The sequence below is a fragment of the Schistocerca serialis genome, chromosome 1 (assembly GCF_023864345.2).
Source record: "Schistocerca serialis cubense isolate TAMUIC-IGC-003099 chromosome 1, iqSchSeri2.2, whole genome shotgun sequence".
Classification (NCBI taxonomy): domain Eukaryota; kingdom Metazoa; phylum Arthropoda; class Insecta; order Orthoptera; family Acrididae; genus Schistocerca; species Schistocerca serialis.
The window spans coordinates 1,072,594,759-1,072,617,212 of NC_064638.1; positions in this window are offsets into that span (position 1 = coordinate 1,072,594,759).

Consider the following 22,454-nt stretch of genomic DNA (forward strand, 5'->3'; position numbering starts at 1 on the left):
GGGCAACCGCAGGGTGCCGTGTTGCCCTGCAGGTGGCTGCAGCACAACACCACAACTGCCACCTTACTGTACAAGCACACTGGACGAATACCAGGAGACACCGATCTGATACGTCTACATCTACATACATACTTAACTCCGAAAGCCACCATACGGTGTGTGACCACTGCCAGTCGCTTCCTTTCCCGTTTCATTTGCAAGTGAAGCGAGGGAAAAACGACTATCTACACACATCAAAAAAAAGTTTTGCGTCCCCCGGTTCCCAGAACTCCTGAAGATAGACGTTGACGGGGGATATAGTGTCACACATACAGTCCCTTTGACTGTTCAGAGACGTCACTAAATCCGCTCAAAGATGTAAACAACCATGCATGAGCAGCGCTTATTAAACGGAGGGAGTTCGACAGCGATCAGTTCCAGTCATTCCACCAGGGAGAAGGGACACGGCTCGTGCTTGTAGTTCAGCCATGCCTAGACGGTCAATAACGCGGTCCGATCAAGTCCGCATTGTTACTTTGTGCCAGGAAGGGCTCTCAACAAGGGGAGTGTCCAGGTGTCTCGGAGTGAACCAAAACGATATTGTTCGGACGTGGAGGCCATGCAGAGACACAAGAACTGTCGATGACATGCCTCGCTGACTGCCCAAGGGCAACTACTGCAGTGGATGACGGCTACCTACGGATTATGGTTCGGAGGAACCCTGATAGCAACGCCACCATGTTGAATAATGCTTTTCGTGCAGCCACAGGATGTCGTGTTACGACTCAAACTGTGCGGAATAGGCTGCATGATGCGCAACTTCACTCCCGACGCCCATGGCGAGGTGCATCTTTGCAACCACGATACCATGCAGCGCGGCACAGATGGGCCCGACGACATTGCGAATGGACCGCTAAGGATTGGGATCACGTTCTCTTCACCGGTGAGTTTGCATGTACCTTAAAAAAAACGGCTCTGAGCACTATGGGACTTAACATCTGATGTCATCAGTCCCCTAGAACTTAGAGCTACTTAAACCTAACTAATCTAAGCACATCACGCACATCCATGCCCGCGGCAGGATTCGAACCTGCGACCGTAGCGGTCGCGCGGTTCCAGACTGAAGCGCCTAGAACCGCTCGTCCACACCAACCGGCATGTACCTTCAACCAGGCAACTGTCGGAGACGTGTTTGGAGGCAATCAGGTCAGGCTGAAGGCCTTAGACACACTGTCCAGCGAGTGCAGCAAGGTGGAGGTTCCCTGCCTTTTGGGGTGGCATTATGTGGGGACGACGTACGCCACTGGTGCTCGATACGTGAGTGCCACCCTCCGACCGATAGTGCAACCATATCGGAAGCATATTGGCGAGGAATTCTTCTTCATGGCCGACAATTCGCGCCCCCATCGTGCACATCTTGTGAATGACTTCCTTCAGGAAAAAGACATCGCTCCACTAGAGTGGTCAGCATGTTTTCCAGACGTGAACCCTATCAAACATGCCCGGCAGATTGAAAAGGGCTGTTGTTTATGGGCGACGTGACCCACCAACCACTCTCAGGGCTCTACACCGAATCGCCGTTGAGAAATGGGACAATCTGAACCAACAGTGCCTTGATGAACTTGAGGATAGTATGCCACGACGAATACAGGCATGTATCAATGCAGGAGGACTAGCTACTTGATATTAGAGGTACTGGTGTGTACAGCAGTCTGGACCAGCACCTCTGTATGGTGGTACAACATGCAATGTATGGTTTTCATGAGCAATAAAAAGGGCGGAAATGGTGTTTATGTTGATCTCTATTCCAATTTGCTGTACAGGTTCCGGAACTCTCGGAACCGAGGTGATGCAAAACTTCTTTTGAAAGAGTGTATATGCCTCCGTTTGGGCCCTAATTACACGTATCTTATCTTCGTGTTCCTTACGTTAAATGTATGTCGGCAGCAGTAGAATCATTCTGCAGTTAGCTTCAAACGTAGTTTTTCTAAATTTTCTCAATAGTTCCCCTCGTAAAGAACGTCGCCTTCCCTCCAGTGATTCGCAACTGAGTTTCTGAAGCGTATGTAATACTTGCGCGTTGTTCCAACTTTTATATTTTATTTATATATTTACTTTTTTTGTTTTGAGTCGTCGATCTTCCGATTGGTTTGATGCGGCCGGTCACGAATTCCTCTGCTATGCCAACCTCTTCATGTCAGAGTAGCGCTTGTAATTTACGTCCTCAATCATTTGATGATTGTATTCCAATATGTTTTCCTCTACGGTTTTTACCCTCTACAGCTCCCTCTAGTGACACGGTAGTTATTCTCCGATATCTTAACGGATGTCCTATTACCCTGTCCCTTCTTCTCATCAGTGTTTTCCATATATTATTTTCCTCTCCGATTCTGCACAGAACCTTTTCAATCCTTACTTTATCAGTCCACCTACTTTTCAACATTCTTTTGTAGCACCACATCTCAAATGCTTCGATTCTCTTCAGTTCCGTTTTTTCCTACAGTCCATATTTTACTACCATACAATGCTGTGCTCAGAACGTATATTCTCAGAAATTTCTTCCTCAAATTAAATCTACATCTAAATCCATACTCCGCAAGCCACCTGACGGTGTGTGGCGGAGGGTACCCTGAGTACCTCTATCGGTTCTCCCTTCTATTCCAGTCTCGTATTGTTCGTGGAAAGAAGGATTGTCGGCATGCTTCTGTGTGGGCTCTAATCTATCTGATTATATCCTCATGGTCTCTTCGCGAGATATACGTAGGAGGGAGCAATATACTGCTTGACTCTTCGGTGAAGGTATGTTCTCGAAACTTTAACAAAACCCCGTACCGAGCTACTGAGCGTCTCTCCTGCAGAGTCTTCCACTGAAGTTTATCTATCATCTCCGTAACGCTTTCGCGATTACTAAATGATCCTGTAACAAAGCGCGCTGCTCTCCGTTGGATCTTCTCTATCTCTTCTATCAACCCTGTCTGGTACGGATCCCACACTACTGAGCAGTATTCAAGCAGTGGGCGAACAAGCGTACTGTAACCTACTTCCTTTGTTTTCGGATTGCATTTCCTTAGGATTCTTCCAATGAATCTCAGTCTGGCATCTGCTTTACCGACGATCAACTTTATATGATCATTCCATTTTAAATCACTCCTAATGCGTACTCCCAGATAATTTATGGAATTAACTGCTTCCATTTGCTGACCTGCTATTTTGTAGCTAAAGGATAAGGGATCTATCTTTCTATGTATTCGCAGCACATTACACTTGTCCTATGTTTCGTACCAGTAGACTTCTCTTGGCCAGGGATGCCCATTCTGACAGTGCTAGTCTGCTTTTGATGTCCTCCTTGTTCCGTCCGTCATTAATTATTTTGCTGCCTAGGCAGCAAAATTTGTTAACTTTATCTACTTCGTGACCATCAATCCTGATGTTAAGTTTCTCGCTGTTCTCATTTCTTCTACTTCTCATTATTTTCGCCTTTCTTCGATCTACTCTCAGTCCATGTTCTGTACTCATTAGACTGTCTATTCTAATCAGCAGATCATGTAATTCTTCTTCACTTTCACTGAGGATAGCAATGTCATCAGCATATCGTATCACTGATATTCTTTCACCTTGAGTTTTAATTCCACACCTGTACTTTTATTTCTATCACTGCTTCTTCAATTTACTGATTGAACAGTAGGGGCGAAAGACTACATCCCTCTACACTCTTTTTAAACCGAGCACTTCGTTCTTGGTTTTCCACTCTTATTATTCTTGTACCTGTTGTGTATTACCCGTCTCTCTTAATAGCTTACCCATATTTTCCTTGAATGTCGAACATTTTGCACCATTTGACATTATCGAACACTTTTCCCAGGTCGACAAATCCTATGAACGTGTCTTGATTTTTCTTTAGTCTTGCTTCCATTATCAACCGCAACGTCAGAACTGGTTCTCTGGTGCCTTTACCTTTCCTAAAGCCAAACTGAACGTCATCTAACACATCCTCAATTTTATTTTCCATTCTTCTGTATATTATTATTATCAGCAACTTGCATAAATGACCTGTTAAGCTGATTGTGCGGAAATTCTTACACTTCCCGGCTCTTACAGTCTTCGGAACTGTATGGACGAAATTTTTCCGAAAGTCAGATGATATATCGCCAGACTCATAAATAGTCGTTATGTTGCCACTTCCCCCAATGACTTTAGAGATTCTGGTAGAATGTTATCTATTCCTTCTGCCTGATTTGATCTTAAGTCCTCCAAAGCTCTTTTAAATTTTGATTCTAATACTGGATCACCTATCTCTTAAAAATCGACTCATGTTTCTTCTTCTGTCACACCACACGAATCTTCACCCTCATAGAGGCCTTCAATGTACTCTTTCCACCTATCCGCTCTCTCCTCTGCATTTAACAGTGGAATTCGCATTGCAGTCATAATGAAATGTTCAATTCGAAACAACGTCACGGAAGTAGACAACATTCCGTTAGTTCTACAGGTAGCCTTGGGAGAGCCAGCCATGACAAAACTCTTCCATCTGGTGAGCAAAATGTATGAGACAGTCGAAATACCCTTTGACTTCAAGAAGGATATGTTAATCCCAATTCCAAGAAATCGGATGTTGACAGGTGTGAAAATTACCGAACTATCAGTTTAATAAGTCACGACTGCAAAATACTAACAAGAATCATTTACAGAAGAATGGGGAAAAACTTGTAGAAATCGACCTCTGGGAAGATCAGTTTGGATTCCGGAGAAATGTTGGAACACGTGAAGCAATATTGACCCTACAACGTATCTTAGAAGATAGAAACTTTTGAAACATGGTGCTACAGGGGAATGCTGAAGATTAGATAGGTAGATCACATAATCAATGAGAAGGTACTGAGTATAATTGGAGAGAAGAGAAATTTGTGGTACAGCCTGACCAAAAGAAGGAATCGATTTGTCGGACACATCCTGAGGCATCAAGAGATCACCAACTTAGTATTGGAGGGAAGCGTGTGGGAGACCAAGAGACGAGTACAGTAAGCAGATTCAGAGGGATGTTGGTTGTGATAGTTACTGGGAGATGAAGAGGCTTGTACAGCATAGAGTAGCATGGAGAGCTGCATCAAACCAGTCTCAGGACTGAAGATCACAACAACAACATCATACTGTGATATGAAGGGTTTATTTTAATAGTGGCACAAGTCCATTTTTGTTCATTCTGAGATAAAGAGTCCTAAAGTTAAATGAGCGCTGAAAATTCTGCAGTTGAGATACGGGAAATATTCAAATATATACGTGAATATTTCTAGTATCTCAACTGCAGATTTTGAGCGCTCATTTAACTTTAGGACGCTGTATCTCAGCGAAATAAATGCTTTATTGACACGAGTTACTCTCAAGGAGAGACTCGCAGAAAATTAGTCTTTTATCAGCATAGTTCACGTGTGGATTAAGTGACCTATTTTCATTCCCTCAGAAACCTTCAAGGTCCCGTTAGTCACTCTACTCGATATCGTGTGACCCCATTACTCAGACGAATTAATCACCTTAAATAGGGGATAAAATGTTTCTCTAGCCACGCTACTTATTAGGAAAGCACTTTATCGTGGTATTTTGCTACAGAAATAAATGACAGAGATAAGAGGCATGGTTTGTTGCTTATTCACGACGTATGTTGAAATTCGATTAAAACTCTCCGAAGATGAAAGCACTCTTCTGTCGCACTCCTATGTGAATTTCTCTGAAACTTTTTAAATTAAAGAAAAAATACAGGAGTACAGGTCCAGTCTTACATTATATATAGTTCACGACCATATGCAAATACTGCAACTATTAAAGATTTTTTCTTAAGAAAAATATAAACTATTTGTGTTGTGTTTCAACTACAGCAAAAAACGCTAGAGGAAATAAAATTACCCAATGTGCCACGAAATTGTAGGGTATCCTATACGTCAGATGAGTGATGATACTCAATTTTTTCTTGTTTTCGTTCTTATTTTGACTGGCAAGAAATACTGCTCTTTTTTTCGTTGCCCACCAGAGTAATTTTCGTGAGTAATTGACAACATGCAGTGTACGCCTCTGAATGTACAGGAGGCATACTTCGTGAGAAAACATCTGGGGATTGTGACATTCATTTTTCTGAATCATCTTTCCCTCTTCTGTATAGGCAGTATTCAGATGTGTTTTAAGAAGCTGGTGAAAATACTGAAATATAGTGGTTTTGATCGAAGAATGAGTGTTTATTTTAATTTAATTCAACACAAGCTCGTATTATAAATTCCGGAGGAGAAGTCTGATACCACAGAGGAGACAACTGCAAGTAAATAAGACACTGTTACTTAACGACGACTGTTAGTGTTTGGATGGTAAAGTATAATAAAAATTGTCCAAAGGGCTGCTCTATCTTGGAAATGTACGTCTATATTTCACAAAAGGAGATATAATATCTGCTACGAACACCTGGCGAACTTTCCAACGGCTGTCAATCGCACTGTCTTTTGGAAAAGGAAAACGTCACAAAAGTTAATCTCCCTCTTTAAGTAGGCTGTTTAGGTTTTTATGTTGGTAACAACACGCAGTGCTTTGTATGAAAATCGCTGACTGTGCTGTGTGCAGTCTATGGCTGGTTGGACTCAATTGTTGGAATATTTGCTAGTGTAGTGTTGGGCAGTTAGACGTGAACAGCGCATAGCGTTGGGCTGTTGGAGGTGAGCCGCCAGCAGTGGTGGATGTGGGGAGAGAGATGCCAGAGTTTTGAGAGGTTAGTATGAGCGGACGATCTGGATGTATGTACGTCAGAAAAAGGAAATTTGTAAAACTAGATGCCAATGATCTGATATATATATTATGACTTTTGAACACTATTAAGGTAAATACATAGTTTGTTCTCTATCAAAATCTTTCATTTGCTAACTATCTCTATCAGTAGTTAGTGCCTTCAGTAGTTACAATCTTTTATTTAGCTGGCAGTATTGGCGCTCGCTGTATTGCAGTAGTTCGAGTTTTGAGGTACGTAATTCATGAAAGGTATAGGTTATTGTTAGTCAGGACCATTCTTTTGTACGGATATTGAAAGTCAGACTGCGTTGCGCTAAAAATATTGTGTGTCAGTTTAGTGATGATCAGAATAATTAAAGAGAGAACTGTCTGAGTACGTTCAGTTTTACCCAGCTGTTTCTGTATCAAATAACGTAGAAGTTTACCAGCACAGTCATTCTTTACATTCAAATGGGAAGTTTCACCTCTTTCCAGTCTATTATAACCGAATAAAAACACTCATCACATCTACACACACACAAGTCACCTAATTTCCGTAAATTCGAGGGAGGGGGGCGATGGGCTCTGACGCCACATTGAGTCACATCCCAGATGTGTTCGACAGGGTTCAGGTATGGTCAGTTGGGGCGCAGCACATCAACTGGAACTCGCCACTGTGTTCGACGAACCACTCCACTACGATCGTGGTCTTGCAACACGATGCATTATCTTGTTGAAAAATGCCACTGCTGTGGGGAAACATGATCGTCATGAAGGTATGTACGTGGTCTGTAAAAAGTGTACGATACTCCTTGGCCATCGTGAACCCATGGATACCCTCGTGAATGTTCCCCAGAGTGTAATGGAGCCCCGCCAGCTTGTCTCCGTCCCGCAGCACAGGTATCACAGAGTTGTTCCCCTGGAAGACGACGAATACGCGTCCTCCCATCTCCATAATGAAGAAGGTATCGGCATTCATCAGACCATGCAAAGCTCTGCCACTGTACCAATGTCCAGTGCTGAAGGTCACATGCTCATTTCAATCCTTGTTGCCGCTGTTGTGCTATCGACATTGACACATGCATGGATCGTCGGTTGCGGAGGCCCGTCGTTATGAGTGTTCTGTGCACTGTGTATTCAAATACAATTGTACTCTGCCCAGCATTAAAGTCTAATGTTAGTTGCGCCACAGTTCGCCGCCTGTCCTGTTTTACCAGTCTGTCCAGCCTACGATGTCTGACATCTATAACGAGGGGTGGCCGCCCAACCCCACGACATCCGGTCGTGGTTTCACCTCGATTTCGTCACGTGTTGAGGACACTCACCACAGCACTCCTCGAATGCCCGACAAGTCATGCAGTTTCCGAAATGCTCGTGCTGAGCATCCGGGTCATCGCAATCTGCACTCCGTCAAACTCAGGTAGATGGCGCGCCTTCCCCATTCCACACACGGACAGAACGCTCACTGATTCTACGTGCAACGTGCGTGTGTCTGAATGAAGTCATTTCTCGTCAGGTAGCGCTGCTATCGCCTGGACGGTTTGTATCGACAGTAAGTCAAACGTTCTGGCTGTTCAGTGTATTATCAATGTATGTAAACATATAGCGTCGTAAGAGCGGAACTGTCAAACTAGTCTCACATCGCAATTAACATTTTATTTTCACATACTGACATCATTTACTATCTTCTGGAAACAGTGACAGTAAAAAGACGGTTCCCTTACGACGTAATATGGACGTCACATCAATCAAGGAATACTTGAAATGGTGATAAAGCCGAAACCGTCTGTCGTGAATAAATATTACTTGCTATAAGCAGCTATTTGGTGAAGCTTCTCTAATAATCGTGTCGTTATCAGACGTATATTATGCTGCTGGGACTGAAGAAGATAAATTACTATCGATTGTTTTCTTTATTGGGAAACAACCAGATAATTTATCAGCCTACAGTTTAAAAGCAAGAAGATTTTTGGATACGTGTTCCCACAGTACTATCGTCATTTAATTCGCATCCCCTTAGCAGTGTTAATGACGGGTGCTAAATTGTATCTTCCTCCCAGTATGCGTGCTTTGTCGGTATCTATACACCGCAACTTTCAATCTTGTGGTAACTACAAACAATATTGCCCAATACAAATTCATCCATGTTTTAATATACTAAAAGTCTATAAATCCACACTGCTGGTGTTAACAATTTGCAACCAATACATTTTGTGGAGCTGGCGCCCTTTAGCTCGTAAGTATTCATGGAACGCCACAGTACAACCACCAAGAGTTGATGATTACTACTTCTTTATTCACAACCTGTTTCAATGTTTACATCGTCACCAGTTCTCCTAAAATGATTTGTAACAGCATACTTGTGAATATTAAAACTGTGGTGATATTAGATCCATCCTATGTCACTGCTATCAAGTTGTGACATACACTGCCTGCCAAAAAAGGTGAAACACCCAGAAGGGGCAGAGAAAACGAAATAAAACTTCACCGGTTCAGAGGGTATGTGATGTTATTGTTGTGATAACAAAAACGGAGCAGTAAGAGTCCTCTTATCAGCATAACGTTGCACCACGTCTGACGTGGATGCATCCGCTGATTCGGTGATGAAAGGTTTCTATAGATATTCATCATTTGGATTTGCAGCTCCTTATGTTTACCGTGTTTACAGTTAAAATTGTTAGATGTAAGGTCCGCCAGTTATGCAAAACACCGTTTTCTTCCAAGTTCCCAAACATGTTTCAGAACCTCTGTGCCGACTGACTGGGCTGGAGACACAACAACCACTCCTACAGTGCGTTTTCGTGAAGTGCAAAGTGCTTTTACGACCTTATTTTGTGAAAGTACTTGTTCTATTTACGTGCGCTTCATAACACCTCACCACGATGTTGAGAATAAAAGGACTTGTCACACAAAAACATGACAAGCTACCTGTAATAAATAATATACAAGTGGCCCTGAAAAACCATGCGAACCGAGTATGAAGATTAGATGAAACAGAAACCCACTGATGATGGCACAAAAATGCTGAAACATGTTTGGGAACTTCGAAAAAACGGTGTTTTGCATAACTGGCGGACCTTACATCCAACAATTTTTGGTAACCATAGAGCCGTTCTGTCCCCTCCTTAGACGGGCTGGTCCACAACAGTTGTAACTAATCCTTGGTATTCTGGCTACTGCCCCCTTCCTCCGTCCCTGGGACGGAGATGACTTCGGAGGTGGTCTCAGACATGTTCTATCTGGGACAGATCTGGGAACTAGCTGATCACGGGAGTACTCAGCATCACACAGACGGTTCATAAGAAACGTTCCCTGTGTGGACGAGCGTTGTCCTGTTCAAAAATGGCACCATGATACTGTCTGTTAAGAGGTAACACATGAGGACGCAGGATGTGCCTGTGTACCATTGTGTCCTCAAGCGCTACTAGCCGTGACCTGAAGTCACTCGCTCCCTACGCCATCACGTCAGTATTAACACCACTGTTCCCTCCAAAACATGGGAAGAATGCGTCCTGTCCCCGGATGGCTGCCACACTCGCCAACGACGATCATCCGGGATAGTGGAGAAATCACAATTCATTGCTGAACCCAATGCAACACCATGAATAGTAGTCCATGCTTGGCGGTCACGGCACAACTCCAAAAGCAGCCGTTTGCGTTGTGGTGCACGGGGCAGTAATTCGTTATCCGGCAGCTGCTAGTCTCCGACCGTTGGTGCAGAATGACACATACTGTTGCAGGGAGCCCATTAGTTGTTCTCGGATGGCAGGCGTAAATATGAAGGGTTTGTAATGTTCTTGGTCCACAATACGGCGATCCTCCCTTACGGTGGAGCGTGCCTGTCCTCACATTCCCACGTAGTCAAACAGTGGGCCACTGTGAGATCTGAAAGCACCGCTTATCTGCTTATTGCACGATTCTACTAGCCGGCTATTTGAGACCCACATTGGAGCTGCATTCAGATTGTGCCAGGTGCTGACAACGCTGTCTCACACGAGTACGTGGCATCTTTGATTCCTTCGTATTGACATTCCACCTCTGACGCCGTTCACGTCCATTTATACATACGTAAAAAAAGTTTTGCATCACATCGGTTCCGAGAGTTCCGGAACCTGTACAGAAAATTGGAATAGAGATCGACATAAACATCATTTCCGCCCTTTTTGTTGCTCATGCAAACCACACATTGCATGTTGAACAGCCATACAGCGAGACCTTCAGAAGTGGAGGTCCAGATTGCTGTACACACTGGTACGTCTAATACCTAGTAGCACGTTCTTTTGCATTGATATATGCCTGTATTCGTCGTGGCATACTATTCAAGGCACTGTTGGTCCAGATTGTCCAACTTCTCAACAGCGATTCGGTGTAGACACATCAGAGTGGATGGTGGGTCACGTCGTCCATAAACAGCCCTTTTCAATCTGCCGGGCATGTTTGATAGGGTTGACGTCTGGAAAACATGCTGACCACTCTAGTGGAGCGATGTCTTTTTCCTGAAGGAAGTCATTCACAAGATGTGCACGATGCGGGTGCAAATTGTCGTCCATGAAGACGAATGCCTCGCCAATATGCTGCCGATAGGGTTGCACTATCGGTCGGAGGATGGCATTCAAGTATCGTACAGCAGTTACAGCGCCTTCCATGACCACCAGCGGCTGCACTCGCTGAACAGTGTGTCTAAGGCATTCAGCCTGACCGGGTTGCCTCCAAACACGTCTCCGACGAGTCTCTCGTTGAAGGCATACACGACACTCATCGATGAAGAGAACGTGATACCAATCCTGAGCGGTCCATTCGGCATGTTGCTGGGCCCATCTGTACCGCGCTGCATGGTGTCATGGTTGCAAATATGGACCTCGCCATTGACGTCGGGAGTGAAGTTGCGCATCATGCAGCCTATTGCGCACAGTTTGAGGCGTAATACGATGTCGTGTGGCTGCACGAAAAGCATTATTCAACATGGTGGCGTTGCTGTCAGGGTTCCTTCGAGCCATAATGCGTAGGTAGCGGTCATCCACTGCAGTAACAGCCCTTGGGCGGTCTGAGCGAGGCACGTCATCGACAGTTCCTGTCTCTCTGTATCTCCTCCACGTCCGAACAACATCGTTTTGGTTCACTCCGAGGCGCCTGGACACTTCCCTTGTTGAGAGCCCTTTCTGGCACAAAATAACAATGCGGACGCCATCGAACCGCGGTATTGACCGTCTAGGCATAGGTGAACTACAGACAACACGAGCCATGTACCTCCTACCTGGTGGAATGACTGTAACCGATAGCCTGTCGGGTTCCCTCCGTCTAATAGGCGCTGCTCATGCATGGTTGCTGACATCTTTGGGCGGGTTTAGTGACATCTCTGAACATTCAAAGGGACTGCTTCTGTGATACAGTATCCACAGTCAACGTCTATCTTCCGGAGTTCTGAGAACTGGGCTTATGCAAACCTTTTTTTGATTATGTGTATGTCCTGCCCTTTACGTATCCTGGTAACAACACTAAAGAAGAACAATACAAATACAGTCTCAAGGTCGTTCTACCTGTCTTCTGGGTACTTCATTTTTTTAAAAAACTTTGGCGTCAAATTACATAAAATCCATCTTGTGTCACTGCTGTTAAGAGGGAGTTATGTAATTCTGAAACCGATAACATTTTGTACAAAAATAGAAAAATAAAGATACCTGACTGGAAAGTGTTTTTAACCCCCGAACACTAAAGGGGGTGAAAATGCTCCATTGTTACTAAACCACTGTAAATTTTACTACTTCATATTTTATTGAACGGAGGTCATAATTTATAGTTTATGCACTAGTTAATTAAAACTATAAGGTCACCAATGATATGACGCATACAAAATAAGTACGAAATGTCCTGTTTCACACCTTAATGACAATATCAGATCGACGCGAACCGCGAATTGGTACCAGCTTCCACCATAAATTTTACGAGGATTAAGTAATATAGGGTTAATAAATAGTCACACGTGATAGAACTGTCCTTTAAACGAGACTAACTAATATTGTTGAGAAAACTCAAGACGAGAAATTCCGTCATACACGCACAAATACAAGAAAAAAAGTCATTTTGTCGGTATCTTCTGCTGTCACGCTTCGGTCTTGTACCGTGAGAGTGGTTTACGCTACCACAGAATATTATGCTCCTTAATGGCTGTACAGCACACATGTACAAATGGTTGACATCTAACTGAGTCACACTGTGTCTACATAAATCACTGGCTACCAACTATAAGCCACGTTCCACGGAGATCCAGTGCACTTCTCAGAGAGAAGTGCACGCTTCTTCAAAACTCACCACTATCAATAAATGTGGATATCAGTGACACATGAAGGAACAGGCTGCACCGCTGATTTCAACTCAGTAATGAGTGGAGGAGGTATTGTTTCTAGCAGTCCAATAAGAAATCCCAGCTAGCCCAGCCGGCTTCGAACTTCCGCTTGACACATGGTCAACCCGTAACCAAACCAGGACCAACATATCAGGTGTACTGGTAAGTAGAACAAAAAAAATGGTTCAAATGGCTCTTAGCACTATCGGACTTAACATCTGAGGTCAACAGTCCCCTAGAACTTAGAACTACTTAAACCTAACTAACCTAAGGACAACACATACATCCATGCCCGTAGCGGTCGCGTGGTTCCAGACTGAAGTGCCTAGAACTGCTCGGCCTCACTGACCGGCCGTAAGTAGAACGTAGCCTAGTACCTTCCCCACCTGTGAATGAGGCGCCGAAAGACAGACAGTCCGCCACATCTCACAACACTATACCATGTAGCTTATAGTGGGACATCGAAAAGATTTTCTGATGATGACATAAACTGCAACTGATTATTTAACAACATACGTGTCCACAGGATAAGGCATATGTGTCAAAATATTTTTAAAAATCTTATGGGAAATCCACAAATAGAAACAATTTGGAAGACGGAAACCGTATCTGCAAACTGGGAAACCGGAATTATATTCCCCATATTTAAGAAGACTGGTTCCGTTGTGTCCAATAGCTACAAAGGAATTGCTTTACTGGATGCCACATAAAATCATATCGATTTGCCTATGAAACAGACTGTTCCCCATAACTGAATACCAATAAAAGGTAGTCAAATAAAAACGAGTACGATGGGAAAAATCAAGTAAACTGTTTATTTTTCCTAAAGTAATCGTCATAACACATAATACATTTGCCTCACTGTGAGCTGAGTCGGTCAATGCCTTCATGGAAAAAGGTTTGCGGTTGTCTTCGTTACAGTGATTGTATCCAGGCGTGCATCTCTTCATCGGGAGCAAATCAGCGGCCACGATTTTCTTTCTTCAGGACTCCAAAAATGTGGCAATCTCATGGGGAGAGATCGGGACTGTATGGAAGATGTGCAAGGGCTTCCCAGCGAACCTTCTGCACCGTAGTCGAAACAACTTTTGCAGCATGTGAGCAGAAATTTTGTTAGTACTAACTTTTGTTAGTACTAATTCGCTTGCACCTATGTGTCATCAGGGACCACTGGGAAGCGTCTGTTTGCATCAGTATTACCATTATGTGTGCCTCTGTCCGCTCTACCACTGACACCACGCCACCACCAAGAATGGCTACTCTGGTATTGTGGTAGAGTTGCGTAGAGAGTGGAATGATACTCTGTTGCATTCAGCGATGAGACTAGGTTCCATCTCTACGCGTGTGGTGGAGGAAAAAGTGCCTCGCGAAGAGATGACGAGCTACCTATTCTGGAGTGCATTCGCCCACGACATACAGGTCCCATAAGAGGCTTCACGGTGTAGGGGGGCCATCATTACAACTCGCGGTCACATCTGGTATTCCTGCTGAGTAAATTAACCAGTGTCCGCTACATTGAACAGCTTGTTATCCCCCTGTTACTGTAGTTCCTTTGTTACGAAGGCGAAGTGTATTTTCAGCAGGACAATGCACATCCACATACGGCTGTTGCGATTCAAGGTGCCCTTCATGCTCTGTACTGATGCAACTGTTTGGGCACCTTTTATTATGACATATGTGTTTCATTTGGTCTGAATTTGTTATCATGTACTCCTATGGTGATGAACTAGCTGTCACTTCACTTGTCAATGAAATGAGCTTGTTCTGAAGGGCGTTGCATTTTTCTGCGGCAGTACATTTCTGATTTGTGGCATGCGATAAATAAACATTAATAAATAGAGCTGGACACCCGACATTTACATTTGGCAAAATGGATCACACAAAAGATACCCTGTCAACTTTGCGACAGTTGACACAATATAGGGGTACAAAATATTCCGAAACACCGGCGGGTGGGACTTTCCATCCCTCCGCTGGCTGAACACAGAACGTCAATATGGGTTGTGGGACCTCGCGTGGCAACGTTGTATGCACGACTGTTTCACCAAAAACGGATGAAGGTCTCCATAATTGTTTGCCGTAACACCTTTCACTGGTGGACAAGTGTGTTTTAAATATGGACAATAGTGCGTGGTGGGCACTGAGGCTATAAAACTTCAGCCAACAGGGTCCCATACATTATGTTCAATCGGATTTGTATGGGGCATAGTGGATACTCCTAGCACCTGATGTCTAAATCGATATTATTAGCGCTGGAGCACTGGCTCAGTTCAGAACCATCCATTGGTAAAGCAAAAATGGTTCAAATGGCTCTGAGCACTATGGGACTTAACATCTGAGGTCATCAGTCCCCTAGACTTAGAACTACTTAAACCTAACTAACCTAAGGACATCACACACATCCATGCCCGAGGCAGGATTCGAATCTGCGACCGTAGCAGCAGCACGGTTCCGGACTGAAGCGCCTAGAACCGCTCGGCCACAGGGGCCGGCTTCGTAAAGCAGTTGCACGTCTTCGTTTCAGATCATTTAAGGCCTGCATGCTAAGTATGACTGGCCCTGTTTGATCCGCAGCACCCCTCAATACGAATCCACTGTGCCAGCACACTGCGGCTGTTTAGGATTCTGATGGCAGTGTTGTGGTCTGTTGCGCAAGTAGCAATTAGAAAAGGTGTTTAAGTCACAAACTGACGTAGTTTGACGTTTGTGGAAAAGATTTCATTAGCAGACGTTTAAGGACACCTACAGAACAGCCAATCGCAACCGAATTCGAAGGGGAAATGTCTGAATGTATTTATATACAAAGCAGTAGTAGAAGGTGTGTGTATGTATGAATAAGAGGTCTGGAAAATAGGGAATGGACAAAAAGATCGACTGCAATCGTTGGAAATGGGTTATTATAGACGACGTCCGTTAGTCTCAAGATTAAACCAAATCAGATATTAAAAAATCAGAAAAAATGTGGTAGAGGTAGGGGACATCATAAAACTTATTGAATTGAAAAGGTTACTACTGCATGGCCATTTAAAATCAATGGATGATTATATAGGATCAGAAAAGGTATGGTGGTCGATCCCATAAGGAAAAAGGGAACGAGGTCGATCGCCTAGAAGGGTGACAGATGTCAGGGAAACCGCGAATTCAGGATTTCCAAAAGAGTGATCTGGAACTATAGGCTATAAAAAAACTACGTATTCACAACTGTGGAGATCTTAGAGGAGATAAAAAGAAACTTGTGTATGTGAGAAAAATATCACTCGTTCTCAGTTTCCCCGTTTGAGTTCATGAAGATTCTGACTCTAGTGATGTTCAGAAATGTTGTTAAAACTGCCGTGTGATGAATATTGTTTCAGTACTGTTGCTGAAAACGCCGTCCGTTTACATCAATGCACATTTGCTTAATAATGATTATCTAACCCGCTCACAACAACCAGGTGTTTCACGAATGGTGGCTTCAGCTCCTGTCTCAAACATCAAACTCTTCATCTCCTCCCTGCAAAAATAAATCCATATGAGTAAGTGGGAGAACGTGGTAGTTACAGTACTGGCCCACCCCTCACAATCCAGCAACTGGGAGAAAGCTTTTTTAAATGTTCTTGACATCAACGGCGAAGTGTGGTGGGGCCGTGTCATGCTGGAACCATAATCGTCGCGTGACTGCTTGCGGGACATTCTCCAACGTTTCCGGTATTCCCCCAAGGAGCTAGATACGGTAATTTCCTTCACCGAGAATGTTTGACAGAAGATAGACCTACGGCCCAAGAAATGGTAGTGAGCAATATTAGCTCACACATTTATGATAACTCCCTATTGGTCGTGGAACACACGAGTTGCCCTAGGATTTTCCAGCTCCCAGATGTACTATTGTAGCTGCCTAATATTCGTTCCCTTGTGGAGACAGACTCGTCAGTAAGCAAAACAGACCTTTGCAAGTCACGGTGTTTACAGTTTTGTGCAGATACTATTGGCAGAATTCTACACGCTAGGAAAAGTCATCATCTGATAGGTTTTGTACGATTTGATACTTGAATGGATGCATGTCCGTCTCGTGCAGGACGTTCCAAATATTGACGTTGGAGGTATTTAGTTCCTTGGGTATGGCCCTTGTGATGGTGTTTGAACTGTCCTCAAAAAGAGAACTATTCGTTCATTGCGGGGTCTACCAGTTTCGCGTCGGTCTGGTCTAAGGGATGGAGTATCGCGAAAATGGCCATCAAATCTCTGAAATGTGTCACGATTTGGTGACCCCTTCCCTGACAATGATTTTGCATACAGACACCCTGCCGCTCGACTGTGACGTCGTTCCTCTTCATACATGAGATGCATGTAAGCCAACTCAGAGTGTAATTATCGATAAACAACCTATAAACATCAGCAGAAACTTTCATGTAAACACAACATAATATAAACAATAGAAACGCAGCTTATTGTCTAGGCCTTAACATTTGAGGAAGAAATTTCTGAGAACATATATTTCCAGCAAATCATGATACAGAGTGAGTCACTAAGTATTGCCACCTAGAAAACTCCGAAAGTATGATAGTAGTTGAAAAGTTTGTGGGACAAATATTGCATGGGACAACGGGGTCATAATATGACGTTGGTTTTTCGTTGGGTCCCGTCAGAGATATGAAGGCCAACTTTGTTTTTTTAAAATGGGATGCTGTAGTTTGGTACTTATTTTCTAATAGCGCCTATCGAGACGAATCCAATGATGTGTAACAATAAGGTCTTTGAAGGTCAACGAAGGTCAAAAAGGTGGCATGAACGTCCATTTACAGAAGGTATTGGAAGTGATGACCATTGGTATCAATGCAGTGCTGCAATCTTCTTATCGTGGAGTGAGTGGTATTCCTTATCACATCGGAACTTATCGAAGTACATGTTCTGACAATTCTCTATCGTATATCGAGCAACTAGAAAATATTCGCCGGATAGGGCGTATCCATCTAACGCGCCATTGACTTGTAAACACCATTCGACGGTTTTGCAATACAGCACTAATAGGGACGGTAAGACTAGTATCGTCGAATCAAGCGAATATGAATGATGTACTCCTTCGAAGAACGAGCCGATATGCATCTCATTTAGGGAGAATGCCAACGAAATTCAGTGGGAGCTAGAGACTTATACACTGAAAGATATCCTCAACGTACTCACTCTACACGTCGTACATTTAAATAAGTGTATAATGAAATGAGAACAACTGGATTTCAACGCATCAGAAACATATCAGACATAGGAAAGTTACTAACGCGGAAACAGAAATTGGTACTCTTGCCACTGTGATTCAAGATCCTTGTGTTGGTTCGCGTCAAATGGCAAGTGACTCTGGCATGAGCCAGAGTAGTGTTGTTCGTGTTCTGCATCGCCATAAATATCATCCTTTCCAAATCAGTCTCCACCAAGAATTAACTGGTACGGTTTGTATGCGTCGCATTGAATACTGCCGATGGGCTCGACTACATATTCGGAGGGCTGACACATTTATTAATTTGATTTTATTTACTGACGAACCATGGAAATGTTAATTTGCACAGCATGCATTATTGGGCAACTGAAAATCCATGTTGGCTGTGGAAAGTGGCACATCAAGAACCGTAGTCGGTGAATGTATGGTGTGGGATTCGGGAGGACAGAATTATAGGCCCCTATTTCATCGAAGGAAATCTTAATCGTAGGAAGTACACCACATTCCTGCAAGAAACATTAGGTCTGTTATTGGAAGGAATACCTTTAGGAACAAGGATCAAAATGTGGTATCAACATGATGGGTGTCTGGAACATTTTTCGCTGTTGGCTAGAAATGAATGTCAGAGACAATTCCCAAATCGTTGCATTGGACGTGGAGGAGATGTGTCGTGGCCGGCTTGACGCCCCTGGATTTTTTCTTGTGGCGATTCGTAAATGACATTGTTTATAAAGGCATTCCAACTACACCTGAAGATAAGCGAGAGAGGACTGTCAAAGCATGTGCTACGATAAGTGCCGATGTGATGAGCAATACCACTCAATCCATGATAAGAAGATTGCGGCACTGCATTGACACCAATGGTCATCACTTCGAACACCTTCTGTAAATGGACGTTCATGATATCTTTTTGACCTTCGTTGACCTTCAAAGACCTTACTGTTACACATCATTGGATTCGTCTCGATAGGCGCTATTAGAAAATAAGTACCAAACTATAGCATCCCATTTAAAAAAAGAAAGTTTACCTTCATATCTCTGACGCGACCCCAACTAACAACAAAAAACTGGCGTCATATTATGACCTCCGTTGTCCCATGCAACATTTGTTCCACAAACTTTTCAGCTCCCATCATACTTTCAGAGTTATTCTTGGTGGCAATAGCTAGTGACTCACCCTGTATAGCAGTGAATCATGGACAGTGTGAAAATTGAATCAGAATCGAAGTGTTAGAGACATGGTATTACAGAAGCATGTTGAAAATTAAGCGGTCTCATAAAATAAGGACTGTCGAGGTTCTCTGCAGAATAGGCGAAGAAAGGAAAATCTGGAAAACATGAACAAGAAGGACAGGTTTGGGACGTGTGTTAAGTCATCAGGTAATAAACTGCTGGTACTAGAGAGAACTGTAGAAGGTTAAAATCTCTGTAGGGGAAGAATTATATTGCTATACATCCAGCAAATAATTTTGGATGTAGGGTGCGAGTGCTGCTCTGAGATGAAGAGTTTCGCGCAAAGAAGGGACTCGTAGTGGACCACCTCAATCCAGTCAGAAGACTGAGGGGAAAAAGCCCCTCGGGGTGTGAACCCTGCAACCAGTAATGAAAACTTGCTCTTACTAGCAGTAAGATCTAACTGCTGGAAATCAGACTGAAGTATTAACGTGTTACTTACAAATCAGTCGAAGCAATTGCGAACATTGGCCTAACGAAGTTTACCACCAAACCCTTCAAGGGCCCTCGTGAGAAAAGTTGCGTCTGTGAAATCTGTGTCACATAACAAAAGTATATCTATTTATCTCCTCTAACAACTCTACAAATTTTTACAGTAGTTCTTTTACACGCTGTGCGTGAGTCACCTAAGACATAAAACTCCTTTTACTTCGTGTGTGGTTCAAATGGCTCTGAGCACTATGGGACTTAACATCTATGGTCATCAGTCCCCTAGAACTTAGAACTACTTAAACCTAACTAACCTAAGGACAGCACACAACACCCAGCCATCACGAGGCAGAGAAAATCCCTGACCCCGCCGGGAATCGAACCCGGGACCCGGGCGTGGGAAGCGAGGACGCTACCGCACGACCACGAGATGCGGGCTCTTCGTGTATGGTTCAAGACATCAAACCGAGGTTTTATGGAAATGACGGCACACACAGGAGCACAAATTTTTGTAGTAGACTATTTTAATTGTCCCAACTCTTACATCAAACGAAATATTGAGGTAAAGGAGATGTATATTAGAGGGAGCCAAGTCCGGGCTGTGTGGTGGGTGATTAAACACTTCCCATCGAAAACGCTGCAGGAAGTTTTTCGTTGCACCTGCTGTATGCGGCCGAGAATTGTCATGAAGAAGGAAACACATTACAGTTGCGTTCCTGCATGAAATCAGGCGAAACCCCTCAGTAAGACTTCACACATGATGGGGGACACTATTTTCGAGGGATCTTTACATGGTCGCTGTGCGCTCGGAACTCTAAAGATTCGAAGTGATGCGACAGACAGGCATATCAGAGACACTGCGCAACACGTGTGCGCAAACCTTCACCGGACTTTGACTTAGGTTTTAATTTCACGACCGATCGGAGGTCGGGAAAAAAAACAGCCCTGTGGTGCTCCACGGACGTGCCAAACTCTCGAGTTTGAAGACGGCTTCTTTCGTCACTAACAAAACAACTCAATGGTGAGTACTCCTAACATTCCCCATACCATAAGGTTCCCGTAGAGCAAACAAGTTAGAACTAATTGTCTTTGCCACGTGCGTAGATGGAAGCGCGAGATTTGAAAGTGATCCAGTCTTCAAACTTACATTACATTTAAACGCTACGTTTGCGGGTATCGGTTTCTTATCAAAACTTTATCTTCTAAGTCCCCTCTACAGCCCTGGAAGACTGTAACGTCAATGGCGAAACAGCTTGTACATACGAGAATCACTCCAAAATTAATGCACACTATTTTTTTAAAATCCATCTTTTGTTCTACATATTTGAAAGTTTTACAGTGTATAGATACATCCTTTGGGAACAATATTTTCATTTCTCCACATAATTTCTATCCCTCTCAACTGCCTTACGCCATCTTGGAACCAGCGCCTGTATACCCGCACGGTAAAATTCTGGACCAACCTCTTGGAGCCACTGTTTGGCAGCGTGCACAAGGGAGTCATCATCTTCAAACCTTGTTCCACGAAGAGAGTCTTTCAGTTTCCCAAAGTGATGATAGTCATATGGAGCCAGGTCAGGACTGTAAGGTGGGTGTTTCATTGTTGTCCATCCGAATTTTGTGATCGCTTCCATGGTTTTTTGACTGACATGTGGCCGTGCATTTTCGTGCAATAGCAAAACATCCTGCTTTTGCTGATGTGGCCGAACACTACTCATTCGAGCTTGAAGTTTATTCAGTGTCGTCATATATGCATCAGAATTTATGGTGGTTCCACTTGGCATGATGTCCACAAGCAAGAGTCCTTCAGAATCGAAAAACACTGTAGCCATAATTTTTCCAGCAGAAGGTGTGGTTTTGAATTTTTTTTCTTGAGTGAATTTGCATGATGCCACTCCATTGATTGCCTCTTCGTCTCTGTTGAAAAATGATGGAGCCATGTTCCATCACCTGTCACAGTTCTTCCAAGAAATTCATCTCCACCATTCTCGTACTGTTCCAAAAGTTCGCTGCATACCGTTTTTCTTGTTTCTTTGTGAGCCACTGTCAACATCTTGGGAACCCACCTGGCACAAACCTTTTTTAACGCCAACACTTGTAGTATACTGCAAACACTTCCTTCCCCTATCCCAACGTAACGTGACAATTCGTTCACTGTGATGCGTCTGTCAGCAAATTCGTCAACTCTCTGCACATTGTCTGGAGTGTGTGCAGTACGAGGCCTGCCGCTGCGAGGACAATCCTCAATATTGCCGTGCCCGCTTTCATGACGTAACGTGCTTGCCCACCGACTAACTGTACTGCGATCGACAGCAGCATCTCCATACACCTTTTTCAAACTCTTGTGGATGTTTCCCACTGTCTCGTTTTCACAGCACAGGAATTATATGACAGCACGTTGCTTCTGATAAACGTCAAGTGTAGCAGCCATCTTGAAGACATGCTGTGACGGCGCACACTCACGGGAACAGGTTGAACTAAGTTTGAAAACAAGCAAGAAGGATGTATCTACACAATGTAAAACTTTTACACATACAG